The sequence below is a fragment of the Triturus cristatus genome, chromosome 7 (assembly GCF_964204655.1).
Source record: "Triturus cristatus chromosome 7, aTriCri1.1, whole genome shotgun sequence".
Lineage (NCBI taxonomy): Eukaryota > Metazoa > Chordata > Amphibia > Caudata > Salamandridae > Triturus > Triturus cristatus.
Window position 1 is genome coordinate 310,720,765 of NC_140590.1, and position 27,464 is coordinate 310,748,228.

The 27,464-nt window shown below is 47.6% G+C and overlaps 1 protein-coding gene across 5 annotated transcripts in view; it reads right to left on the reverse strand.

Moving 5' to 3' along the window:
- LOC146809538 (galactoside alpha-(1,2)-fucosyltransferase 2-like) overlaps positions 1-27,464 on the reverse strand; it is a 94,166-nt gene that overhangs the window by 38,024 nt on the left and 28,678 nt on the right. Inside the window, exon 3 of one of the 5 annotated variants that reach the window (XM_085616368.1) lies at positions 17,645-18,088. The exons of the other annotated variants lie outside the window; for them this stretch is intronic. The gene's annotated coding sequence lies outside the window, so the exon portion shown is untranslated. The remainder of the gene's footprint in view (positions 1-17,644; positions 18,089-27,464) is intronic. 5 annotated transcript variants of the gene reach the window in all.

The following is a 27,464-nucleotide window of genomic DNA, read 5'->3' on the forward strand; positions in this document are numbered from 1 at the left end:
GTACCAAACGACCTTTCACCTAGATTAGTCCTACCTTGCTCTGCTTAACATCTCCAGCACTGACCTTTTACCAAGTTATGTGCTGAATAAATGTTGTTCGATTTCCTTGAAACTAGCCGAATTTATTATGCATGAGAATTCTTAGAAAAGTCCCTGCACATGACATACATAACAGGATTAACATACTCTGTATAAATGTCATGGTCATCTTCATTCTAAGGTGAAATAACTACTTTGCTTAATTGCAGGTATTGATTTAGGCTCATTTCCATAATCGATCTCAAAACATCTTGTGTAAGGAAACCCAGAGGCTATCTTTATGGTATAAGTAGAGGAGAAGCTTCCACTCTGACACAAGACACTGGGGTCCCAGCCTGCAGAAGCTATAACACGCAGTGGTATGACATCCCTTGCTGGGTGTCCTACTCGAGACCAAGAAGGGGTCCTTCATTCTCTTACATCAGGTATTGGGGTTAGCTCTTTCCTGGGGGATTCTTGGCTTTATGCCACATACATGCTAGGTATACTTTGGTACATTTAGGTATGGTTGCATCATAGGAGAATGCTTGATTACCATCATGTATCTATATGCCTGCATATAGTCACTGTTTTAGCACCAAGTTAGAATTATACCTTTTATTTGCTCTGTTGGTGCTTGCAATCTTATACATCTGTTTCTGTCTAATGATTGTCACATCCCAATTGTTTATTCTGTGTATCTCTCTGAGACTAAGTAAGTATGATTGAAAAGCACTGCACTGTTTTCACGATCCCTGAAGGATCAAGGGTTGTGGTGTTCGATAGTTGTCAGAAACTATTCACTCCTTGGTAAGGTTAGGGGACTTATGGTGGCACTGTGAGCTAGCTGGTCTAAAGGCTAACATATCCTTTAGGGGTGTCTGGAATCAGTCTGGACAACAATCCCTTAGTTTATGTTGTCAGAAATGTACAGATCCTATGTATTTTTAGGATCTACACAACACTAAGAGTAGTACTGTATTGTTTACTGAGGTAGAGATGCACCAGTCTTGAATTATTTTAGTAGGGAAGCGTAAAAACTAGTTTTATTTTCTATGTGAAAGGTAGAAGTAAATGAAAGACAGCTGGTTTGATGCATGAAATTATACAACAATGGCCATAGAATCATGGTCCACACTTAGTGGGTGAGGTATGAGGTGGCAAATAGTGAGAAGACAGCCATACATTGTCACCTAGTGTACATGAAGGAGTTACTGGGCATCTGCAAATTGCTTTTTTTTTTTGTTGAATTGTTGTAGATTTGTAAAAATATTTAGTAGTTTTTTTAAGGCGCAGCACAAGTTTAGAAGCAGCTGATGCCACAGGAGAAATATGTGGAGGAACTGTAAAGGATTTGGGATGACAGACTTTTGTACTGTCATTAATAGTGTTATGAAAGGAAAATTAAGCTACTGCTAGAAAATAAATCCAATCAGTCTGAAAGGCATTGTAAAAAACAACTTATTTAGGTCTAAAAACACTGATTCACGTGCTCTGTTTGCCTGTTAATTTCGGGATGAAAACCAGAATGAGATGTCAAGTCAATGAAGAGTATCTTACATAGTTCTATAAAAAACCTTGAGATATAGTGAGAACCTTGATCAGAGATTATGGTGTGGGGAGGTCTATGTGCTCAAGATATATCCATCATAAATAAGCAGCCATAGTATTAGCAGAATGTAGTGCCTTGAAATGGGAAAGTGTGTAATCTTTGAAATGGTATCCGTGATTAACAAAGCATTCTGTACCATTCAGATGATATATCTACAATAACATTTTTTGATATTGTGTGAAATGTTCAGAAGGCACAGGAAGAAGCTGTAATCAACTGCAGGAACTGACCATATTTTGAGCTATGCACCCTATATGTTTACCCCATTCGGTTTTGATGGCTTTAAAAATATGTGCACTGTAACCCTGCAAATGAGTACTAAAGTACCTGTTCACCCCCTTTTGCTTGGTTCAATTTGCATAATCCTAATTGTCATATTTACGTGCCTCTCAGTCCCTAGTATACAGTACAAGGTGTACCTAGGGCCTGTAAGTTGAGAGCCAGAAAATTGCTGCGACTGAGTGCAGGGAGGAAGGAAGTAAATGGGGCAGAGGGACCAATACCCCCCACCCTCGAGCGCTCTCTTGATCCCTGCTCCTACTGGCCCAACCACTGCTTCCATCACCTTCAGTGACACCGCCGTCCATCTACACCTGTCCTAGCACTGAAGGGGGGGGGGTTGCTGGCAGCAGGCTAGGCTAGGCCCCAGACCATGTCCTACTACGGACAGAGGCGGCTGGCCCCCAGTCAATAGCGGTTACTCCCCCCACGCAGACCTCCGGAAATAGTATCAGATCACTGCCCTACAGCTGGCCTCCCATACAGCTCTAGCAAGTTCCTGGATCTTGCGCAGTAGCACACTGTAGCACATAGCAGCATACACACTGTTGTATGCTGCTATGTGCTACAGTGTGCTACTGGGCAAGATCCAGGAGCTTGCTGGAGCTGTATGGGGGGCCAGCTGTAGGAGGGGCTGGAGGGTGAAGAAAGAACGTAAAAGGCTCAGGACGATTTGGGGGGCCGATTAGGTCATGTAGGAGGATAACAAGAAGGTATTGCATCCTTCCTCCGCAGCCCATCATAACCATAGCCTCCCACCTAAAAAGGCCAGCCGGCTGCATGGAAGGCCAAGCGGTCATGCCAGCAAGGAAACTACTACCCTGCAGAAAGGGTACTACGCTTCAAGCCGATACTTAATCGGTTCCTCCCGCAGAACCCCCGCAGAACCCCCACAGTATCCCCTTGCATTACCTGGCAATCAATCAGCTCAAACATCAAAAGTGCTGATCAGCGAATACTTCAGCAAGGCAATGATCCAGACTCGGCCAAGTTCACCTTTACCCGTTATCCCACAACCAGAACCAGGTGTACTGGACAAGGCATTGACCTCCATATCTAGACACAGTGCAGCGCCGTCATTCAAAACACCTTGACCCTGTTCACTTGAGCCACAAACAGACCTGGAGATTCTTCATCAGCCTCATTCCACTCCAGGGAGCTCAAGAACAAAACCCTCAACAACGCACTAGCAGTCCTAGACACAAAGAGGGCCCAATCCCCTAGCTCAGGAGATCCCTGGGTCACAGAGGCTATGCCCAGAACTTTAAAGCAAGCCCCTCAACTCCAGTCCATTTCCTAACTCAAGCAACCAGCCCGCTCACCTTGTCGAACTTTACTAAAAGCTATACTGGCCCTGAAATAGCCTATACCTCTCCTGTGCCCACCTCAACCCTGTTGATCCGCCAACTGGGCTTACTGATTCTCTGATGCCAACAAGGACAACAAGGAGGGAAAGCTCTCTTGAAACAAGGAATCTATCAGACTGGTTCCTAGCCTCCCTGGAAGCCCGATTGAAGCTTCCCTGCATCAAACACAGGGACTTAACATGGGGAATCACTATAATCCCTACAGTACAACACGATCAGACAAGGAACAAATTGCGCTGCACTTGGCCCCCGAGCTCTAATTTGGTCTATTGACCTCTTTACACATAAAACAAGATTCCATCGCTACAGTACTATTATGGCAATCATTGAAGACGGATCTCCATATTGACCTAGTTCAAACAATTGCTTCAACCCCAAGTAGCTCCAGGCTACGTATTATGGAAAAGACCATCAGGCTACTAGAAGTCATCAACCCATGTCCCTGTTCTGAATTATTCAATAAACCTTCGTCCCTTCCAGAAATACAACGCTTGATCATTGCCAGTATTAAGAATAACATCCATGGTGGTGGAAACCCCACTCAAAACCTACAAAACAGGAATTCTCCAACTCAGACATTGTGTATAATAAACAGTGATCTATCGACTTTTCCCAGCGATGTCACCCCTCCTCCCTGAGAATCAGAACTGTTAGACCTGGCATCATTGGCGTGAGTCTCCCTTCCATTTTGTTGGATTGACTCCTCTGTTTTTGAAATGTTTTTGCTGGTTATATGCTTTGGGTACCGTGCCACTGCTATTCAGTGCCAAAGTGCAAGTGCTCCCTATGTTAAATTGATGTACTGATTAGTGACTCCATGATTGGGCTATTTGATTTTCTTGTCAGACCCTAGTACAGTGCACCATGTGTGCCCAGGGCTTGTAAATCAAATGCTGCTGGTGGGCTGCAGCACTGGTTGTGCCACCCACAGAAGCAGCTTGTAAAGTGTGTCTCAGTTCTGCCATTGCAGAACCTATGTGCAATCTGGTACTGCCATGCTGACTGACCAAATGCACCCACTTGATAGTCCCTAAACCTTCCCGTTTCTTCATATCAGACACCCATATGGTAGGCCCAAGGGCAGGGTGCATTGTAAGTATAAGGTAGGACATACCCTGGTGTGTGTAGCATGTCCTAATAGTGAATCACAGCCATTTTCATTTTTTCACTATTGCAAGGCTACCTGTTCTCCATAGGCCAGAATGGGCAGTTAGATTATTACATTTTATAATCCTAACTGACTCAGGTAACATGGTAGAAATTCGAATTTAGTATGCCTGAACTCAGAATGATAAAATACATCTGTTAGTAAAGTTGGTTTTAACATTCTGTGTTTGAATATACCACTTTTAGAAAATAGGTATTTTCTTGTCTAACTATCCAAAGCCTGCCTCTGCTAGGTTGTGTATTCCTTGTCTGGGGTTTGAGTGACAGGGCTGGGGAATTCCAGGAGACAGAATGAGTCAGCCCAGTGGTGAATAGGGAGATCTGCATCTAGATGGGAGGGAGGAGTTGCACCTGGGATCTGAATAGGGCTGGGCCTTCTCTCCACAATGCTGGCTCCACCTCCTGTGGGGCGTCTGATGTTTCTGCCCTGCACTGTGAAAGGAAAGAAGGAGTCCTGTAAACAAAGTGCTCAAGAACTGGTTTGGACTAGGAAGAGGCCTCTCTGCCTTCAGAGAACAAAGGATTTTGGGGTATAAATATTGGGACCCAGACCCAAGAACTTTAGATCACTTCTGGGAACAAGACGAACCTTTTGCCAAGGAGAAGAACCAAGGAAGCTGCAGGAGTTTGGACTTCCCCTCTGCCAGTGTGCTGTTTGCTGGGTTGGCCTGCAGTGGTGTCTTCATTGCCAAGGAAAGGAGAAGGAACTTTTCAAAGGACTTTCATCATCTTACAGAATATTTCTCCAAGGGCTTGAACTTGTGCTTGCCTCCTGCTGAAGTCTCAGGGACAAAAGACTTGACCACCAGCTCCCCTCTGAATTTCCTTGCTGGGAAATCTATCTACAGAAGCCTGCGTGTCGCTCGGAACTGGAAGCGCGACGAAACGAGAAGAAGCATGTCGCTGCCGCAGCTGTAGTCGTCGCATCGCCGGAGAAGCGTGCCGCCGCCGCATCTCCCAGGAAGCGTGTCTTTGTCGAAGTTGTCTGCTGTCACATCACCGGAGAAGCGTGGCGCCATCGAGAGGGTCGCCATCGCATCGCTGGAGAAGCGTGTCGCAGGGCCTGTCGCGGCTCCAAAGTACAGAGTCGTCGCAAGGCTGCCAGGGCGTGAACGCATCGTCGTCGCATCAAGGGCGCCATCTTCTTGCATCGCACCAGGATTGTTGCATCGCATCAAGGCGCCATCCTACGCATCGCAACCGGGCCGCTGGCCAAGAACCTACGCATCACCCCCGCACCGGTAAGGATCACAATGCATCCCCTACTCTGCGCAAGCATTGAGGCGCGACGCTTCATCTCCCCCGGAGCACGGAACCGACGCATCTCCCTCTGCGAGCCTTTTGTTTATTTTGCGTTACGCATCCAGGTACTTTTGTGAGAACTGTGTCGCATTTATCATCAACTTGAACTAAGTAACTTTTACCATCTTTAAGTCAATCTTAAGTACAGTATTGTGGATTTTTGTTGCTTGTGGTCTTGTGTTAAGTCTATATAAAGAATACTTATTTTTATAAAACCTATGTGGTGTCCATCTATAGTGTTTTCACTGTATTACTGTATGTGTTCACAAATGCTTAACACACTGCCTCTGAGATAAGCCTGTCTGCTCATGCCAAGCTACCAAGGGCATGAGCAGGGGTTATCTAGGAGTGTAATCCCCTTATCCTGACTTAGAAGCAAGGGCCCCTATTTGGACAAAGGTGTATACCATTGCCAACTAGAGACCCCCAGTTCTAACATTGGTGGTCAGCAGTGAGGATTTGGACCTGCATTTGTGACTCATATACAGTGATTGGTGTACACTACTAGTGAGTGCAGACCAATCGCGACCACATACTTTTTTTTAAGTAGAATTTTTTCCTTGGACTGTAAGTTTTTTCCTGAGAACTAGCAATTCTTACTACCATGAGTAGACCAGCATCTGTTGCATCTATGGATCTTGATTTTGAGGAAGAGAGGTTGGAAACCTATGTCTATGTCTATGTCTATGTATTGGTATTTGTAAGGCGCATATATCACCCGAAGGTCTCATAGCGCCAGCAGACACTCAAAGGTAAGGTGTAAGACATGCAGAATTTAGAAAAGCCATGTTTTCAAGAGTTTGCGGAATTTCTGATGGCTGGGTTCCAGTCTTAAATGTAGGGGGAGAGCATTCCAGCTTTCAGGGGCAATTTTAGAGAAGGACCTGTCTCCATTTTTGACGGTTCGTACATTGGGCACCCTTAAGAGGTGCGAGCTGGAGGATCTGAGAGTTCTCGTTGGGCGATAGTCTATTAGTTTATTTGCTAGATAGACTGGGCCGTTGCCGTTCAGAGATTTATGAACCAGACAGCACATTTTAAACTTAATGCGTTTTTTTATGGGAAGCCAGTGAAGCGCCTTCAGACAAGGGGCGGAAGAAGTGCGGGCCGGTAGATCAAGGGCCAATCTGGCTACAGTATTTTGAAGGACCTGGAGCTTGCTCAGGAGAGTCTCGCTAATAGAGGCGAAAAGAGCATTGCCGTAGTCTAGGCGACTAATAATTAGCCCCTGGATTAAAGGTAGACGAGAGGAGAGAGGGAGCCACTTAAAGATCTTCTTTAGGCTGCGTAGGAGTCCGAAGCTGGTGTGAGAGATATTTTTGATGTGATCAGCCAAGGTTAGTTTATTATCGAGCATTATCCCTAAGTTGCGGGCAGCTGTCTTGGGGAAGGACAGGCACCCAACTGTGCTGGCCACCATTCTTCTGACCAGTGCTTATGAGCATTTCCGAATAGCACAATCTCCGTCTTAGCCGCATTGAGTAGGAGGTAGTTGTCTGACATCCAGTCTTTTACTGCTAGCATACATTTTTGGAACCTTAATTTGATGTGAGTGGAGTTGGGACCCAAGGTAATGAGGATTTGAGTGTCGTCGGCATATGACACTGTCTCGAATCCATGAGCTTTAATTAGTCTTGCAAGAGGGGAGACGTAAAGATTGAAAAGTGTAGGGCTCAGGATAGAACCCTGAGGTACACCTTTGTCAACTGGCTGATTAGCTGATGAAAATTTGCCAATCTGGACCTTGGAACTCCGACCAGTCAGGTAGCTTTTGATCCAAGCCAAAGCAGGACCTTCGACACCAGCCTCTGCCAGCCATTCTATCAAGATGCTGTGTGAGATGGTGTCGAAGGCTGCGGATAGGTCGAGTAATATTAAGATGGCCGATTGTTTGGCATCCAAGGCAAGCCTGATGTTGTCGACCATTTCGAGTAGGGCTGTTTCGGTGCTATGGAACGCCCTAAAACCTGACTGGGAAGGGTCTAGCAGTTTGTTCGACTCAAGGTGATTAATGAGTTGAGTGTTGACAAGGGATTCAATAATCTTGCCGAACATCGGAAGAAGGGAGATGGGCCTGTAGTTCAGGGGTAGGGCTGGGTCAGCAGAAGGTTTCTTCAGAATCGGTCTAACGATGGCTTCTTTCCAATGTGAGGGAACCGTTGAGTGGGAGAGTGAGAGATTGAAAATTTTTGTTAAGTGAGGGATCAGAACTGGCGCAATTTTAGATAGAATTGGAGAGGAAGCTGGGTCAATAGGAGAGCCAGACTTGATTCTATTCATAGTCAAGGTGAGTTCGTCGTTCGAAAATGGGTGAAATTGATTTAGGATAGTGATGGGGATAGGCGGGGCTATATTGGTGGAAAGATCAGGAGAAAGAGACGAAGTGGTGGACTCGGTGAATGATTTATAGATATCATTTATTTTGTTGTAGAAAAAAGATGAGAGTATCGACCCAATTCCGAGACGCGTTAGCGACAGGTTGGCAGGATAGGGGGTTGGAGAACTCTTTTACTATTCTGTAGAGTTCTTTATGTGAATTTGCGGCCTGGTCTATCCTATTTCCCAAGTAGACTTTTTTGGCTAGTGCTATATCGCTCATGTATTGGTGGTGGAGCTTTTTGTAGAGAGATCTATCACTAGGGTCTTTGGTGCGACGCCATTTGCGTTCATGAGTTCTTACAGCCAGTTTTGTGGCCTTAAGTTCCACAGTAAACCATGGGGACAGTTTGTTGGGGCATCTCTTTAGTTTATTAGGAGCGATTATGTCGAGGGTAGTGGTGATAGCTTGGTCTAAATTGATGGCTGCCAGGTTAGGATCATTAAGCAATTCAGTGTGAGGGGGGGAAAAATGGGAGAAAAATGCTTCAGGGCTAATCATATTCCAAGGTCGACTCATGGTGGAGTCTCTGCTGGGTTGAGGAGTGGGTAAGGTAAGCTGAATATGGAAATATATCTTGAAGTGATCCGACCAGAGAACGGGTAAGGAGCAATCAATCGTTATCTTATCTGAATTAGTGAAAAGGAGATCCAGAGTATGGCCGGCAGAATGGGTGGGGCCGGTTACCAACTGGTCCAGGCCTAATGCATTCATACTGGTGATGAGTTCAACAGCGTGAGGGTCATGTGTGAGTTCAATGTGATGGTTAAAATCGCCTAACAGGAGGAAATTTGTCGAGGATAGTACATGTGGAGCGATAATTTCGGTTAGTTTGTTTGCAAAGTTGTGGACTCAAGCATCTCTGCAAGAAATTGAAAGTTGCTACACCAGGCATTTCTAAAAAGGATGACTACCAAAAGGAGCTGAGGGCCTGGCTAGAAGCAAGAAATGCCCCTGATCCAGTGGTGGAGCCAGCTGGGGATGCAGATGGGCAACTGGATAGGCCAGTATTTCCAGTCAGGGGAGGGGTACCGTCCCCACCTGGCAGTAGTATCTCTTCCAAAGATCTGTCCCCCAGAGAGTTGGAAGACAGGGAGAGAAATAGGGCACACAAGCTGGAGATGGCTAAGTTTAAGATGGAGGGTCAGAGGGAAGCAGTGAATAGCAGATTGTCCTTGGAGAGAGAGAGAACAAGAATGGAACATGAGAGGATGTTGAGGGAGATAGAGATCAAGGCAAAGGGCCTAGAGATCAATCCCTCTGGTGGCAGCGCACCATCTCTGCCTTCAGAAGGCAGGGTATATATTCCCAAGGATGTCATCAAAGATTTCCATAAGCATGAAGATACTGGGCAGTGGTTTGCAGCCTATGAAATAGCAATGTTGGCCCACCGGGTCCCTGAGAAAGATTGGGGAGCGGGATTGTGGGGCCGCTTTGTGAGTGAGGGGAGGGATACTTTGTTAGACCTAACCAGTGAGAATAGGATGTCTTATGCCCACATGAAGGAAGCACTGATGACAAGATATGGTTTGACCCTAGAACTCTATAGACAGAGGTTCAGGAATTGTAAGAAGCTGGAGGGAACCACTTGGGTAGAATATGTATCTTTCTTTTGCAGAGCTATGGATGGTTGGGTGAAGGGTAGCAAAGTGGATACTTTTGAAGCTCTCTATGATTTGATTGCACTTGTCTGCTGATTGTTTTCCAGAGCTACGCCAGCACCTTATTGATAGCAAGTTGACTAACCCTAGGAAGCTTGCTGAGGAGGCGGACCACTGGGTCAGTACCAGGGTCCACAAGGGTCATGTGGGAGACTCCGCCAAAGGTGGGCAGGGTCCCCAGCAGAAGAGTGGGGGGGGAGGACAAGGGTAAACAGAGGGAGTTCCAGAAAGGGCCCCAAAGTAATTCCCAAGGGAACCAAGGTAAGGGTTCCCAGCCTCCCCCTGAGAAGAAGTCAGAACCCCCGACAGGTAAACCTGTTCATAGGGAGCCTGCTACCTGCTTTCAGTGTAAGCAGGTGGGACACTGTTAGTATGATCCCCAGTGTCCTCAAAAGGGTTAGTATGTGCCACCCCGTGCACCCCCCTCAGATGGCCAGTGCAGCCCTGGGAGTGGAGGAGAAGTGTGACCAAGGTGGGTGGGGTCCCGCAGAAATGTCCCTTGTCTCATTAGGAGACTTTGAGATGGTCCCTCAAGCTCAGCTGCCTGATAACACTAAAAGGTACAGGCAGTAGGTGACCATCAATGGCCATAGAGTGGAGGCTCTTAGAGACACAGGAGCCAGTGTGACAGCTGTCAAGTGTCACCTGGTGTCTCAAGAGCAGGTTGTCCCCAATGCCTTTTACCCAGTTGTTGCTGCTGACAACACAGAGAGCCACTGCAAGGTGGCTCAGGTTCCCTTTGAGTGGGGTGGGGTCTCTGGTACTCTTCAGGTAGCTGTGAGGCCAGCCATGCCTGTGGATTGTCTGTTGGGCAATGATTTGGAGAGCTCCCCTTGGGCTAAGGTGGAGAAGAGGGCTCATTTGGAGATGTTGGGTCTGCCTGAGTGGGCGTGTGTGACCACTCGGTCTATGGCAGCCAAGGGTGTTCAAGAGATCCTGGAGCCAGTATGGCCCAGGAACCTGCCTTAAAGAGAAGAGGCAGGGGGGTGGGAAACCAGCCCCCATTGTTCCCACGGTCCAGGAGGAGGCAGACCTTGAGGGGGATGCCCTGGAACCTACAGGGGAGCAAGTTGCTGAACTGGGGGGCCTGCCTGAGCTGACCCATTGGCAGCAAGAAGGAGGACCCTCCAGGGAGGAATTTTGTACAGAACAAAACAAATGCCCTTCTCTTGTGGGTTTGCGGCAACAGGCCACAGACCAGGCAGCAGGTGGTCAGTCTGGATCAGATTGGATCTACTGGGAGAACGACCTCCTGTATAGCGAGCCTAAGGTTGCTGGGCCTGGGTCAGCCCATGTGCTGACGGTACCCCAGCGCTTCAGAGCCTTCCTACTGGGGTTGGCTCATGATGTACCTTTAGCTGGACAGCTGGGGCAGGGCAAGACCTTTGAAAGGCTTGTCACCCACTTTTATTGGCCCCAGATGCGGAAGAGTTCAGATACTCATGGTAGGACTTGTCAAACTTGCCAGGCAAGTGGGAAAAGTGGAAGGAGGCACAAGGCCCCTCTCCAACCTTTCCCTGTAGTCAGTACCCCCTTTGAATGGGAGGGCATTGACATTGTGGGGCCACTGGACCCCAAGACAGTCATGGGCCCATGGGCAACAGGTTTATCCTGGTCTTGGTGGACCATGCTACCCGGTACCCGGAAGCCATGCCGCTCAGGACAGTGACGGCCCCTGTGGTGGGACGTGCGCTGATGGGGATTTTCTCCTGTGTGGGGTTCCCCAGAGAGGTGGTGTCAGACCGTGATACCAATTTCATATCTAGTTATATGAAGTCCCTGTGGAAGGAGTGTGGTGTTACCTACAAGTTCACCACTCCTTACCACCCCCAAGGCAAAGGGATGGTTGAAAGATTCAACCGGACCCTTAAAGGCATGATCATGGGTCTTGAGGAACCAATGAGGAATAAGAGGGACGTCCTCTTGCCATGCCTTCTGTTTGCTTACCGTGAGGTGCCACAGAAGTCCCTAGGGTTCAGTCCCTTTGAACTTTTGTCTGGATACCCGGTAAGAGAACCTTTGAGTCTGGTCAAGGAAGGCTGGGAGCAATCTCCTAGGAAACCTCCCCAGGATGTATATAGTTACATGCTGGCCTTCAGGAACCAGACTCGGCGATTCAGAGAGCTCGCTCAGGCGAATCTGGAAGCCAGCCAGGAAGAAATGAAGCGGTGGTAAGATCAGAATGCCACTCTGATTGAGCTTCAGCCTGGACAGAAAGTTTGGGTCATGGCCCCTGTAGAGCCTTGCACGCTCCAGGACAAGTGGACCGGTCCATTTTAGGTGGTGGAGCGCAAGAGTGATGTCACCTATCTGGTGAACTTGCGGTCTCCCCGGAACCCTTTGCGGGTCCTACATGTTAACCGCCTGAAGCCCCACTTAGAAAGGTCCGAAGTGAGCATGCTCCTAGCGACGGATGATGGAATGGAGGAGGAGACCGAGCCTCTTCCTGACCTCCTGTCTGTGACAGAGCAAGATGGGTAGGTGGATGGAGTCAGCCTCTCTGCCACCCTGACCCCTGATCAGCAGCAAGATTGTCGCCAACTGTTGGGGCAATTCTCTGATCTATTTTCCTTGATTCCTGGTATCACTGAGTGGTGCGTCCATGATGTGGACACCGGGGACAGTCCTCCTGTGAAGTACAAGGCTTACAGAGTGACTGACAAGGTCAGAGCTTACATCAAGGAGGAAGTCTCCAAGATGTTTGCTTTAGGGGTGATTGGGTCCTCAAACAGTCCTTGGGCCAGCCCAATGGTTTTGGTCCCAAAGGCTGGTGTGCCTGGTGCCACACCTGGTCTCCGGTTCTGTGCGGACTATCGAGGACTCAATTCAGTCACCAGGACTGAAGCGCACCCCATCCCCAGAGCTGATGAGCTCATTGATTGGTTAGGGGCTGCACGGTACCTCAGCACGTTTGATTTGACGTCTGGGTACTGGCAGATCGCCTTAACTGATGGGGCCAAGGAGAAGTCAGCATTCTCCACACCAGATGGGCACTACCAATTCCGGGTAATACCTTTTGGGATGAAGAATGCCCCTGCCACCTTTCAGAGATTGGTCAACCAGGTGTTGGCTGGACTGGAGGATTTCAGTGCCGCCTACCTGGATGACATTGCAGTGTTCAGCGCCAGTTGGGAAGAACATCTGCGCCACCTCTGGGAAGTGCTGATGGCACTGCGAAAGGCAAGCCTCATGATCAAGGCGAGTAAGTGCCAAATCGGGCAGGGTTCTGTGGTGTACTTGGGGCACCAGGTAGGGAGCGGCCAGGTGGCCCCCTCCAACCCAAGATTGATACCATCCTGGCATGGGAACCCCCAAAGACTCAGACACAGGTGAGAGCCTTTTTAGGACTCACGGGGTACTACAGGAGGTTTGTCAAGGGGTATGGCAACATTATTGCACCCTTGACTGAGCTGACTTCCAGGAAGCAGCCCATGAAAGTGAACTGGACTGACACCTGTCAGAAGGCTTTTGACGCCCTGAAGACTGCCATGTGCACAGCACCCGTGCTTCAGGCGCCCAGCTTCTCAAAGGAATTCATTGTTCAAACAGACGCTTCAGAGCATGGTGTGGGGGCTGTTCTAGCACAGATTAATGAGGAGGGCCTAGACCAACCTGTAGCCTTCATCAGTAGGAGGTTACTTCCACGGGAACAGCGGTGGAGTGCAATTGAGCGTGAGGCATTTGCTGTGGTCTGGAGAAGAAGCTGAGACCATACTTGTTTGGGACTCACTTCCTGGTTCAGACCGACCACAGGCCCCTCAGATGGCTAATGCAGATGAGGGGTGAGAACCCAAAGTTGTTGAGGTGGTCCATTTCCCTACAGCGTATGGACTTTACGGTGGAACACCGCCCTGGTACAGAACACGCCAACGCTGATGGTCTTTCCAGATTTTTCCGCCTTAGTGATGAGAACTCCCAAGGGGAAGGGTAGTTCTCTCCACATTTCAGCTGGAGGGGACACGTGTTAGACCTGGCATCATTGGCGTGAGTCTCCCTTCCATTTTGTTGGATTGCCTCCTCTGTTTTCGATATGTTTTTGCTGGTTATATGCTTTGGGCACTGTGCCACTGCTATTCAGTGCCACAGTGCAAGTGCTCCCTATGTTAAATTGATGTATTGATTAGTGACTCCATGATTGGGTTATTTGATTTACTTGTCAGACCCTAGTACAGTGCACCATGTGTGCCCAGGGCTTGTAAATCAAATGCTGCTGTTGGGCTTGCAGCACTGGTTGTGCCACCCACAGAAGCAGCTTGTAAAGTGTGTCTCAGGTCTGCCATTGCAGAACCTATGTGCAGTCTGGTACTGCCATACTGACTGACCAAATGCACCCACTTGCCAGTCCCTAAACCTTCCCTTTTCTTCATATCAGACACCCCTATGGCAGGCCCAAGGGCAGTGTGCATTGTAAGTATAAGGTAGGACATGCCCTGGTGTGTGTAGCATGTCCTAATAGTGAATCACAGCCATTTTCGTTTTTCACTATTGCAAGGCTACCTGTTCTCCATAGGCCACAATGGGCAGTTAAATTATTACGGGACAGATGTAGGTGGCTAAATACCGGTCGGTAACGCCGAAATTCGTTAAATTTCTGCGTTACCGACCGGTATTTACCCATGTGCGATGTAGGTATTACCGAACGCCATCACTAATAAGGAATCGGTAAAAATAAGGGAAACCAGTTACCGATTCCTTATTTAGCGATTGGCAGACACCGAAACACTAAAACACCGAATCGGTAAATAAGAAATCGGTAAATAATTGCAAATGCGATGTACCAAAACTCGGTAATACCAAATTTGCCAAAAATCGGTATTTAAGAATCGGTAATTACCACTGACTCCAAGCAGGTGGTAATCAGTTGCACTGCATAAAAACAGCCCCAAAATGCAACAGTTTGAACACAATGGCGGCCCTTTACATTATAGCAAGGCGCCTATGTTTGCGAGCAGCAGAACTGAGGGTCTGGAGACGGGAGGAGCGTGTGTACAGACTGCGAGTCACACTGTTCCAAATGACTGAGGCAGAAATACATGAGAGGTACAGGCTACACCCACAGACCATCCTAGACCTGATACGGGACCTGCACCCATTCCTGGAGCATCAGACACCAAGGGCACACGCCATACCAACACATGTGCAGGTGCTCTGTAGCCTGCACCTATTTGCATCAGGAAGTTACCAGGGTGTGATAGCTGTGGCAGGTGGTGTGTCATAGAGTTGCCTTTCCCGTTTCTTCAACTCTTTCTTGGATGCCACATACGTTTCCCCAGCACACAGGCGGAACTGCAGAAGACAAAGCTGGGTTTCTACCAAAAGGCACAGTTCCTGCATGTAATAGGGTGCATTGATGGGACACACATACCAATCTGCCCACCTGCTGCTACAGAATACATATACCGCAACCGCAAATCCACGCATTCCATCAACGTGCAGGTGATATGTGATGCAGACAACATCATCACTGACATCGAGGCCAAATTTCCAGGGAGTACCCATAACTCCTACATATTCAGAAACAGTGGGATCGACAAACGTCTGGCTGGTGGTCAATTTGGAGAAGGATACCTGCTAGGTAAATCAATGTGACACACCCTGATGTATACCTTGGATGAATGTATTGGTGACTCCAATTAATGGGACTTCCTTTCCCATTTAGTTGACAGCGCATATGACGTGCAGTCATTTATCCTAACTCCATACCTCAACCCTTTCACCCCAAGTGAGAGGAGATACAATGTGGCACATAAAAGCACGCGCAACGTTGTGGAGCGTACCTTTGGACTACTAAAAATCAGGTTCCGTTGCCGCCACAAAAGTGGAGGTCCACGTCAGTACCGCCCCATTATCTGCTGCAAAATAATAGCAACATGTGCAATGCTGCATAACCTTGCCACAAAGAAAGGAACAGCAGTGGAACTAACTGACTCTGAGGACGAGGGTGAGGACTGTCCACAACCAGAGCACAGTGCAGCAGGTGTGGCAGCAGCACCGGATGGGAGACACAGACGGGCTGAGAAAACACACAACTATTTCTGAGTAAGTAAGGAGACATAGCTAGTTACTGTATGTGAGTGATGGTGTTTAATGATCATAGCACACCACCACAACTTGAAGTGCATCACACATTAGGCATAAATCAAATGCAGTGTCCATACAAAAAATGGGTTACATCACCCATTTGAGGAAAACCATGTTAAGGCTGGCTCTACTTCCTGCGGCCATGCGCTGCACTGCTGCGTTCCTTGGCCACACTGTCCTCACTGCCAGTCTGTCCTGTGGCAGCGCTGTGGCGTTCGCTGCGCCTCCTGGACTCTGTGGGAGGGGGCGTGATGCTACTGTGGCTAGTAGCCTCTTCACTTTCACCCCATCACCTGTAGTGGCTACCTTGTCTGTTTGTAGCACTTCTAGTGCACTGGTCACTGTGACCAGCCCCCTTGCCACATCACGGCTGCAGTGGGCCATCTCCTCCTGCATGGCCAGCGAGCGCCTGCACAGCAGAGAGGTGGCAGTGGAGAGGCGGTTCACCGCCTTGGTGTAATTGTCAAGTTTCTGCCTCTCCCTGCGCCTTGACAAATGGTCCTCATCTAATTTGCTGCACAGCAGCCTCACAGCCTCGGACACGTCCCTCATGCTCTCAGCCACAGTAGTGTTCATGGAACAGATGCCCTTCTCAATACACTGCATGTGGCCATTCATCTGTGCCATCTGCCGCTGCACTGACCTAATTGCTTTTCCTTGCAGGCGCTGGACCTTCAACATGTTCCCTTTTTCGAACAGGCAAGAATGAAATGGCGTTAGTGTTTTCAACATCGTGAGAACGAAGTTTTATATATTGGAAGCCTCTCAAATAGGATCTCCTATAGGAGAAAATAAGAAGTCTTCATTCATCTTCCTTGTGGAAATATGTCCACATACCATATGGAACTATGAAAGCCCCTTAGAAAGTGTGGCCATTTTCTCCCAAAGAAGAAAAAAAGAAAATAAGAACAACCAGATGTTTATTTGGCCAATATATATTGTTCCCTCTATAGCCTCATAAATTTAGAGGATTTTTAGTGGAAAAGTATCTGCCTACTCGATGCGAGTCGTAATACGGACCAGCCCTTCCTGAACTGGATAGTATTCCACGTTACATCACGCATAGAACCCCTGTTTATTGCCGCACAGACGATAAAGAAATTTCTAAAAACTTTTTGGTCCTGAGGAAGGAGACACGAAAATTGTATTAAGTCTCCGAAACGTGCGTAGACCAGTGACTACACATCTGATAGATCCACAGAAGAACTACATGTCAATGTGTTGACTAAGACGTTTTATGACCTCCTAAGGCTTTCAAAAATTTATGAACTAGAATTTATGCAGGATCTTACATCAGATGTGGTGTTTAGCAGAAACACTTCTTTGTGGTATGTCTGATTGTATGTGAGAGTAAGAGTGATAGGTGAGAATGATAGTGTGATGGTTGTTTCTATGGGGGTTTCTCCAATGTTTCTTTAAATTGTGCTTTTTTTCAAAAATTTAGAAGTTGAGTATATAACCTTTTTTCAGTGTCTTAATTGTACAGATTGTTATAATCCAATGTAATGTGGAAACATATTTATGGAAATATTGAAAAGATATACAAATCATATATAAAAAAAGACTAAATGAATGTTTTGTGATATTAAAAAAAATTAAAAAATAAAAAGATGAAAGAGTAAGTTGCTGTGTCATGCAATTTTGCTCTGGGGAATGTCTACATACAAGTAACTACTACTGAAAAATTAGATAGGTCAGATAAGAGGCTCTTTTTCTTTGTTTGCACCCTCTCCCCTCCTCTTGGGCCTAAAAGTAATTAGGGGAACCCTTTTGTACTTACACAGGACCTTCAACATGTTCCCTTCAAGGCCAGTGAACACACTCTCATCTTAGCCCTGAGAAGGAGGACTGGCTGCCCTTGCCCTGCGGCGTCTGGAACGTGTGTGGGCACGCTCTGTGGGGGACTGTGAGCCTGACCCGTTGTCCTCCTCAGCCACCGTGGACTGTTGTCCTTCTGTGCTGTCCTCCTCGGACACCTCCATCTGCTGGAGGGTGGACACTGAATGCCTCCTGCCTCTCGGTGCTGGTGGTGTTGATGTTGGCGGTGGTGATGGTGATGGTGATGGTGGTGGTGGTGGTGATGGTGGTGGTGGTGGTGGTGATGGTAGCGGTGGTGGTGGTGAGGTGGTGTGTCCTGCAGGCGACTGGACCTCCTCCTCTTGTCTTGTCTCTATCCTGGGTGCCTTTCCTTTGCTCCCCTCTGCTATCCTGCGAGATGGCTCGCCTGTGAAGACAGAACGTACATTTGCTCACTTCTCTGGCAGCATTTGCATTGTAATATATTTCATGCCTGCCAATCACACTGACTGTCCTCTGCTTGCTAATTGCTAATTGGTGTCACATGCCTTTGGGTTCAGTGTACTGATTGTTCTGACATGTGTTACTTCTGACTACATCTCCCATAATGCATTGCAGGTTTTAAGTAAAACATGTACTGGAGTGAGAGTCCCTATGCCTCTTTGGGGATTGGGGGTAGGGAGTGGGGGGCACAGCATGCTGTGAATGCATCTTACATTGTTTGTTGGCAGCTCTGGCTGAGCTGTCTGCATCCCCAATCCCACTCACACTCTCTGTCTAGAGGGTGGACTCTACCAGGAGATCCAGGGCAGTTGGTGCAGGTGCTGTGTACCTCCCTCCACCTGTACGGTTGGCCTGCTTCTGCCTCTCTGCCAGCCTCGCCTTAGCAGACTTCCTTGGATCATACCATCTTTTTTTTAGGTCCTCAATGGAGCGCTGGGTGACTCCGATGGCATTTATTTTTTCTTGAATTGCAAGCCAAATCTGCCTTTTCTGTGGCTCAGGCACGTGCAGGGACTGTTTGCCAAATAATTTCTCGTGGTCCTTGGTCACATCCTCAATAAGGACCTCCAGCTCCCTCTCACTGAATTTGTGCTTCCTTTTTCTTTCACCTGCCTCCTTCTCCCTCTCCTGCTTGTCCATTTTGCTCAGTTTTGTTAGCAGAATTCAGTTGAGTTGCTCCTGGCTTCTCTGCTCTGATCCCTGCCTCACAATCAGCTCCAGGTTCAGTGCAGATGCATGGGTGTGGCCACTTCCTGTTTGGGAGGTAATGAGGATGCACAGGATTGGCTGATTTGACAATTACCGACTTTTAAATTACCGAATCGCTAATTAACGAATCAGTATTAAGGATTCGGTGATAACGTGTCGGTAATGGGGAATCGGTATTAATTTTTTACCGATTCATTCCGAATCGCTATTTATTTACGATTTTTACTGAATCGGTAATTTTTACCGATTCATTACGTACATCTGGAATACCGAGTTCTTAATAACAAATATGTAAAATTCGCTATTAAGGACTCGGTATTTCAGGATTACCTACATCTGGCCCTACATTTTATAATCCTAACTGACTCAGGGAACATGGTAGAAATTCGAATTTAGTATGCCTGAACTCAGAATGATAAAATACATCTTTTAGTAAAGTTGGTTTTAACATTCTGTGCTTGAAAATACCACTTTTAGAAAATAGGTATTTTCTTGTCTAACTATCCAAAGCCTGCCTCTGCTAGGTTGTGTATTCCTTGTCTGGAGCTTGAGTGACAGGGCTGGGGAATTCCAGGAGTCAGCCCAGTGGTGAATTGGGAGATCTGCATCTAGATGGGAGGGAGGAGTTGCACCTGGGACCTGAATAGGGCTGGGCCTTCCCTCCACAATGCTGGCTCCACCTCCTGGGGTGCTGCTGATGTCTCTGCCCTGCACTGTGAAAGAAGAGAAGGAATCATGTCAACGAAGTGCTCCAGGGCTGTGCTTTCCCTCCACAATGCTGGCTCCACCTCCTGTGGGGCGTCTGATGTTTCTGCACTGCACTGTGAAAGGAAAGAAGGAGTCCTGTAAACAAAGTGCTCAAGAACTGGTTTGGACTAGGAAGAGGCCTCTCTGCCTTCAGAGAACAAAGGATTTTGGGGTATAAATATTGGGACCCAGACCCAAGAACTTTAGATCACTTCTGGGAACAAGACGAACCTTTTGCCAAGGAGAAGAACCAAGGAAGCTGCAGGAGTTTGGCCTGCCCCTCTGCCAGTGTGCTGTTTGCTGGGTTGGCCTGCAGTGGTGTCTTCATTGCAAAGGAAAGGAGAAGGAACTTTTCAAAGGACTTTTATCATCTTACAGAATATTTCTCCAACGGCTTGAACTTGTGCTTGCCTCATGCTGAAGTCTCAGGGACAAAAGACTTCACCACCAGCTCCCCTCTGAATTTCCTTGCTGGGAATTCTATCTGCAGAAGCCTGCGTGTCACTGGGAACTGCAAGCGTGACGCAACGAGAAGATGCGTGTTGCCGCCGCAGCTGTAGTCGTCGCATCGCTGGCTAAGCGCGCCGCCACCGCCTCTCCCAGGAAGCGTGTCTTCGTCGAAGCTGTCTGCTGTCGCATCACTGGAGAAGCGTGACGCCATCGAGAGGGTCGCCATCGCATCGCCGGAGAAGCGTGTCGCAGGGCCTGTCGCGGCTCCAAAGTACAGAGTCGTCGCAAGGCTGCCAGGGCGTGAACGCATCGACGTCGCATCAAGGGCGCCGTATTGCGCATCGCAACCGGGCCGCAGGCCGAGAACCTACGCATCACCCCAGCACCGGTAAGGATCACGACGCATCCCCTACTCTGCGCAAGCATTGAGGCTCGACGCATCATCTCCCCCGGAGCACGGAACCGACGCATCTCCCTCTGCGAGCCTTTTGTTTATTTTGCGTTACGCATCCAGGTACTTTTGTGAGAACTGTGTCGCATTTATCATCAACTTGAACTAAGTAACTTTTACCATCTTTAAGTCAATCTTAAATACAGTATTGTGGGTGTTTGTCGTTTGTGGTCTTGTGTTAAGTCTATATAAAGAATACTTATTTTTATAAAACCTGTGTGGTGTCCATCTGTAGTGTTTTCACTGTACTACTGTATATGTTCACAAATGCTTAACACACTGCCTCTGAGATAAGCCTGTTTGCTCGTGCCAAGCTACCAAGGGGGTGAGCAGTGGTTACCTAGCAATGTAATCCCCTTATCCTGACTTAAAAGCAAGGGCCCCTATTTGGACAAAGGTGTATACCATTGCCAACTAGAGACCCCCAGTTCTAACAGAACTCAACAAGCTAACCTCCCCCGCAGGTAAGACATTAGGTATCCCCTCTCGGGAATCAACGGCTGTGTTATCTTCCAGATAGGTACCCTATGTAGGCGCAGGTAACATTGCAACCTTTCACCTATATTCTTCCCTATATTACATACATAACGGTTCTTAGGGACTGACCTTTTACCTAGATATGACACTGCATTGAGAACGCAGGTTTTTCCCTAGTTCGAATCTCATACATTATGCATGAGGCTTCTTGGAAGCACAGCAGGACTAACAGCAGGATGAATATCTCCTGTATAATATCTCTGTATAAAGTTCAGGCCCGACGTCATCCTTAAGGCCTACACAGTAACACAGCAAGGACCCCTGGGATGACCTATGGGTATACACACATCATGTCTTAATTAGAAAGATAGAGGAGACCGAGACCTCCCGGCTGACACAATGACCAGAGATGCTGAGGTTCCTTCATGCAGACGCTCCAGCTCGCAGTGGTCTAACATCCCTCGTGGGGTGTCCAACCTGAGAGCAGGATGGGGTCCCATATTCTCTCATTCTAAGGTATTGGGGTTGACCTAGAGGTATTCTTGGCATAACACCTACATAGATTCTAGGTACATTTAGGTACATCTAGTTAGGGAGACATCGTAGGAGTACGCAATTTTTATGATGTATTTTATATACTTGTATGTATTCATGATTATTGCAAAATAGTAAATCTATACCATCCATTTACTTTCTTAGTGCTTCTAATCATATATCTCTGCTACTGTCTAATGGTTGTTGCAGCTTATCTATTCTACACTAGAATAACAACTCTTCAATAAATTCTTATTGAAAAAGCCCAACCTCTTTATTCCGTGTATCTCTCTGAGCACGAGTGACTGAGCGAAAGGTAGTATATTGTTTCCACGATTTTGAGGGATCGGGGTTATCATGTTCTGAGGTCGTCAAGAACTATTCTTTCCCCGATAAGAGGAGATTCTAGTGGCACTGTGAGCTATCTGATACAAAACAGGCTAACATATCCGGTGGGGGTGCACAGAAACAGTCTGCCACCAAACTCACAGTTTATGTTATCCAAACGAGCAGATCCTGTATAGTTCATATAGGAACTATACGACATGACGTCCCCAATGTTGGTTGGGTACTTATTTAACAGTAGAATCTGAGTAGTTCAGTCATGCTATTCTCAGAGACCCTTACTCACAAAACACCAGAGATGTCTGGAGTGGGTGGGCACAAACTCCACCACAGCTGAGTAGACTAAAAAATCCTATTCATTGGCTGTTGGGTAATCAAGCTTGAAGGACACAGTGTTCCAAACATTTTGCAAATACACCGTATCTTGATTCCTGTGAGAAAGTGCCCTCTTTCTGCAAGGTTGCCCCCACATTTTTGCTGAATTGCTGATGACTGAGTGTGCCCTGGGCTCCTGCTAATCAATCAGGTACCCAGGGCCTATGTTCTTTCCCTAAAACTGCATTGAAGCCTAAACCCAATTGGCATCTCTGGCAACAGGTCAGTCCCTGGTAAATGGTACCACAGGTACCCAGGGCACTGTGACCAGAGAAGGCCTTTTAGAGGTCCTGTACCACTACACTCACACACTGCCTTTGCATGCTGCGTGTTTTGGTGCAGAACAAAGTGAAGAGTCGACACGGCACACATCTCTGTGTGCCATGCCTACCACCCACTGCCAGCCGCTGTTGGTAGTGGGAGTAGCTAACGGGCGGTGACGTGGGGAGGGGGAGGGGCAGGTAGGGGGGGTAGTAAACTATGGATTACGGACGTTTTCAGGTAAGTACACATATAAATAAATAAAACCAATTTTGTTGCGCGCACTGCATCCCCAAATGCGATGCAGTGCGTGCAACGAAATTCGTTTTATTTATTTATATGTGTACTTAACTGAAAACCTCCGTAATCCATAGTTTACTACTTCCCACCCTGCCCCTCCCCCTCCCCACGTCACCGCCCGGCAGCTACTCCCACTACCAACCGTGGCTGCCCAGTGCCCTGGCATAGGTCAGGCAACCCTTTAGCTGGGTGCACTACACCAGTGGTGAGGGTACAGGTGCATAAGCCCAGTACCCCTACAGTGTCTAAATCCATTCTTAGACATTGTAAGTGCAGTGCTGCCATTAAGAGTATATGGTGCTGGGAGTTTGTCATTACGAACTCCTCAACACCATAATGGCTACAATGAAAACTGAGAAGTTTGGTATCAAACTTCTCAGCACAATAAACCCACACTGATGCCAGTGTGGGATTTAATGAAAAATGCACACAGAGGGCAACTTAGAGCTGCCCCCTGAAAACTAACCCACCTCTAGTGTCCAGGTTGAGTGGCTGCTTTCAGCTCCCTCCACCAGACATTTCTGGACCCATGGGTCGAGAGCCTGCTGCTCTCAGGGGCCTGAAACAATGCACATCCTGGGACGAGGTGCCAAGCCTCCTCCCCCAGGATGGGCAGGGTTCACGAAGGGGAAGCTTCAAAGGCTTGCCGCCTTTGTGAATTTCTCCAGGCCACTTGCTGCTTTCAGCAACTGGTACCCACTGGTTCTGACCCCCGCTTTGGGCGGGAGAACCGGCGGGAAAAATAAGTGAGTAAGAGAGGTGTACCCACCTCTGCCAACTTTACCCCTCAGGTCGGGGAGGCGAGGTGAAGCACAACTCTCGATCCACACCATCTTGAAAATGGGGGTACTCAGCCAACCAGGGACATGCTCATGCCCCCCTCCCACTGGAGGGTGGCATAATAGGGGGTGTACTTACCCCAGGAAAGGGACCCATTGGTCCCTGCCTTTTACCTACCTGTAATGCCCCATAATCTAGTATTTAGGGGCACCCCTGAACCTTGCTTCCTCAGACAAGTACCTGCAACAAGAAAAGAATAAGGAGTACCGAACCGCCTTGCCTAAGCTAACAAGAGGAAGATGCCCACTGACTTGACCCCAGCCCTACCAGCCTGCGAAATTCCGGTGTGTCCTGAAGCCAGCAACCTCAAAAACCCCGGAGGACCTGCCTGCTTTCAAGCACAAAGACGTTGTCTCCTGTGAACACCGGATTTGTTCACCTGCAACCTGTGGCTCCAGCCGTACACCGCAAATCTGCACCACTCTGCACCCGCCTTCCACAGCCTGAGCTCGATCGGGCAAACACCACGAGGAGGTCACCCCGGCGATCTTGACCCAAGAACCAGCGACCCTTGACTTGTCAGGCCGCATTAAACAATGATCACTGGAATGCCAAGATCATTATGCATATCAGCAGTGAAACATTGTACCTTTGCGAAGAAAAGGGAGATCGAATTGAAAAGGGAGGTCGAATATCTAGTAAGACGTCGTACTTCCTGGGAAGCACTCTCCACGTGGACTGTCATTTCTCTTAGGAGACTCGTGGATATCGCCCATTGACTTATGATTGAAACCTGAGAACTTAGTGCCTTGCTAGTGGAGCGTTTTCACTTTCTTGATATATAGATCTCTGAATTATTATGTTTTCCAATGTTAATGGAGATACTGCACCTTTGTGTTTTTTATACTACTACTCTCTGACCAAGCTTGATTGCAGTTTGCCCTGAAGAAGTCTATGATTTACACCATATAGACGAAACCCTTATTGGCTAGAATCTACATCTATGTTGGACTGTGTCAAATGAAAATAAAAAGCAGAAGAAGAAATCTGTGGCAACTACCATTGTGGACTGTTCTAATTATTTTGGACACATTGCTCAAGATATTAACTCTTTTTTGTGGCTATACGTGTGGGCTTTTGTCTACACAACTGGTGAAGGTGGGTGGCCGTTACATATATCCTTTGAGCATTCAGATTTGTTTGCTGTGACTTCACACAACTCAGGGCATCATATACCCTGCCACGCTTTTTTCCTCTATCATATGCACTTTAGCACTATTTAGCAGTGGTAAAATGGCCAGACTCCTAAAGATAGCAAACATAAAGTTACAAACAGGAGGTCAGAAGGCAAAAGGTCAGAGGAAACCACGCCAAGGATGCCAGGTCTAAAACCTATCTTCTGTGTATTATCCATAATTGTTTTGCTTCAGCAGAAATTCAAAAGGATTGAACAGAAGCTTGATACACAGCAGCCTGATACATCTGACTGGAACACAGCTGTCGTGCACTGCAGTCTGGTGCACATACATCTGACAAACACTAGCATGATGGCGGGACTGACAGATAGCAACTAGACTGTAACTTTTTGGTACTAAGCAACCTGACAAGCAAATACTACAGAGATACTTTTAGAGCCCGCCCTCATCTGAGAAAGCAAAGCCCTCACAGTAGCCAAATCCACATCAGACACACATATAGTCTGTGTTGTAGATAGTCATATTCTAAAATGGCTGACATACGCACATTCCGACACACATGTACGGCTTCAGCACCACAGTCTAATACACATACTGCGGTGACATGTACACAGATGGCATGGTGCCTAATCTTGGAGCCTGAATGGACAGTTTTTTATAATTTTCTTGCCCACGGGTGACAGATGCTTGAGTTTTGGGTTAGGGGTATGGCTTTTTTCAGTCTGCAGAAATTATGTAGATTATTTGACTAAGCCAAAAGAGAAATGTCATGATCAAGAGAACAGCCCTTATATTACTGGGACATTAATGCATAGATGAAGTGACCGTCCTCAGGAAAGAGTGGATAACACTGATGGCGATTGCAAGTCAGATCGAAGGAGACAGGTTCATTCACATCTCAAGTAAATCTACCTATGTAAGGCTAGTGGGGTGGCAAAGGAAATGAGTCATGTCAGGCTGCTGCTGCTCCTGAAAAAATCATTACAGCTGGGGCAAAAGTGTCACATGCCAGGCTTGCGACTGGAAACATGGTGAAGGTGCACAATGCTGTTTATCTTCGATGCACAACGTGATCAGCCAGCATTGATAAAGTCAATAGGGCTTATAGCTGAAAGCTGTTACTTTCAATCATGCAGTCACTCCTGCTTCATTCATGTACTCAGTCATCTCTTCATCTGCCTATTCACTCATTTCTGCATTCATCCAATGCATAGTCACAATTCCACATACACAAACTTGCCCACCACTGAAGAGGCCCCTACAGTTTTCAGTGAGAACTTTCTGGTGACGTGTGAAAGAGCATTTGCTAGTCTTTGAAGGGTGTGAGAGTGCTGTTGTAGTGTGTGACTGCCAGTCACTGTGGGGTTTCAGAATGAATCGAGTAGTGAGTGGCTCCTAACTTATAGGAGGGGGATGCTTCCAGTAGTGTGTGACTGACACACTGATGAGAATATTGTATGTAATGCAAGTCTTCTTGTGCGTGAGGGATGTGGGAGTGCTTCCCACATCCCTCACGTATGTGCCTCGTTCTATGTGAGTGATGTGGATTGCTGTTGGTAGGATGACTGATAGTATGTGGGGAGTATGAGAATTTGTTGGTATTTAGGGCGTCTTCCTTTTCTATGTTGAAGGCTTTAACCGGCCTCTTCGTGTTTTCATTGAATCCACAGCTGAAAACACGCTGCGGATGTGTTTAATTCTTAAAACAACCTGGCCTGCACCAGTCATGCATAAGCGCAGTCCTCTTCCTCTGCTTATGAACTAGGATGGTAAATTTTCCGCAGTGAGTTTGACAAAGATATGGAGGGGGCACTTATGACCCAGGCTGCCCATGTATTTACTTCCTAAAACCCTTGCACATGCCTGCTGGTACAGCATTCCCCGGCCCCTCTGTTCCTATCACATTGTGCATCGAAGATAAACAACATCATGCACCTTCATCATGTTTCCAGTTGCAAGCCTGGCATGTGGCACTTCGGCCCCAGCTGTAATGATTTTTAGGTCTCGCCTAGCGTTACAGTACATGCGCTGCTCGCTTTGCGAGGCATGTAGTATATACTATAGCGGGGAAGCTTTGTGTAAGCTCCGCCCACTCTCCGCCCACCGTTTTGTTTGGCTTACATCTAAATGCTGCCTTCTGATTGGTTTTCGGCTTGTTAGTCCCTCCTCCTAACGTCCATGTCGTCATTTGTACACTTCTGAGGCTATTGGCCCCTTTACTCAAACACTATTGTTTTCCCTGTGTCCCCCCGCCCCCTTACGCAGTCCGTGATTTTTCGCCAACCCCTCACCCCCCCACTCCCGTTCGTTCCTTCTTTGACACCCGTACTCCCATTTCCAATGTAATACCTCTTGTGTAAATGCGAGTCGTATTGCATTGCAAATGCTTGTTTTAAAGTAGTGTTCAGTCATTTAGAGACAGGCCTGACGAAGACGTAGCAAGGACGTGGTGCTGGAGCTGCCTCCCCCTTCCTGCTGGGGCTGAAGCTGGCCCACCCTGGACCCGATCTGCGTGCCTGAATGAATAGTTGCCCTGGGCTCGGGAGCTGCATCTTCTATCTCCCATCCCGACAACGATTGGAGGGCTTATCAGGGCCTTCCCGGGGCAGGCCTCCTGTGGAGACTGGTGCAGCCTGCCCCTGTACTTTGACGCTTCTGAGACCTGGTTGGGGCTG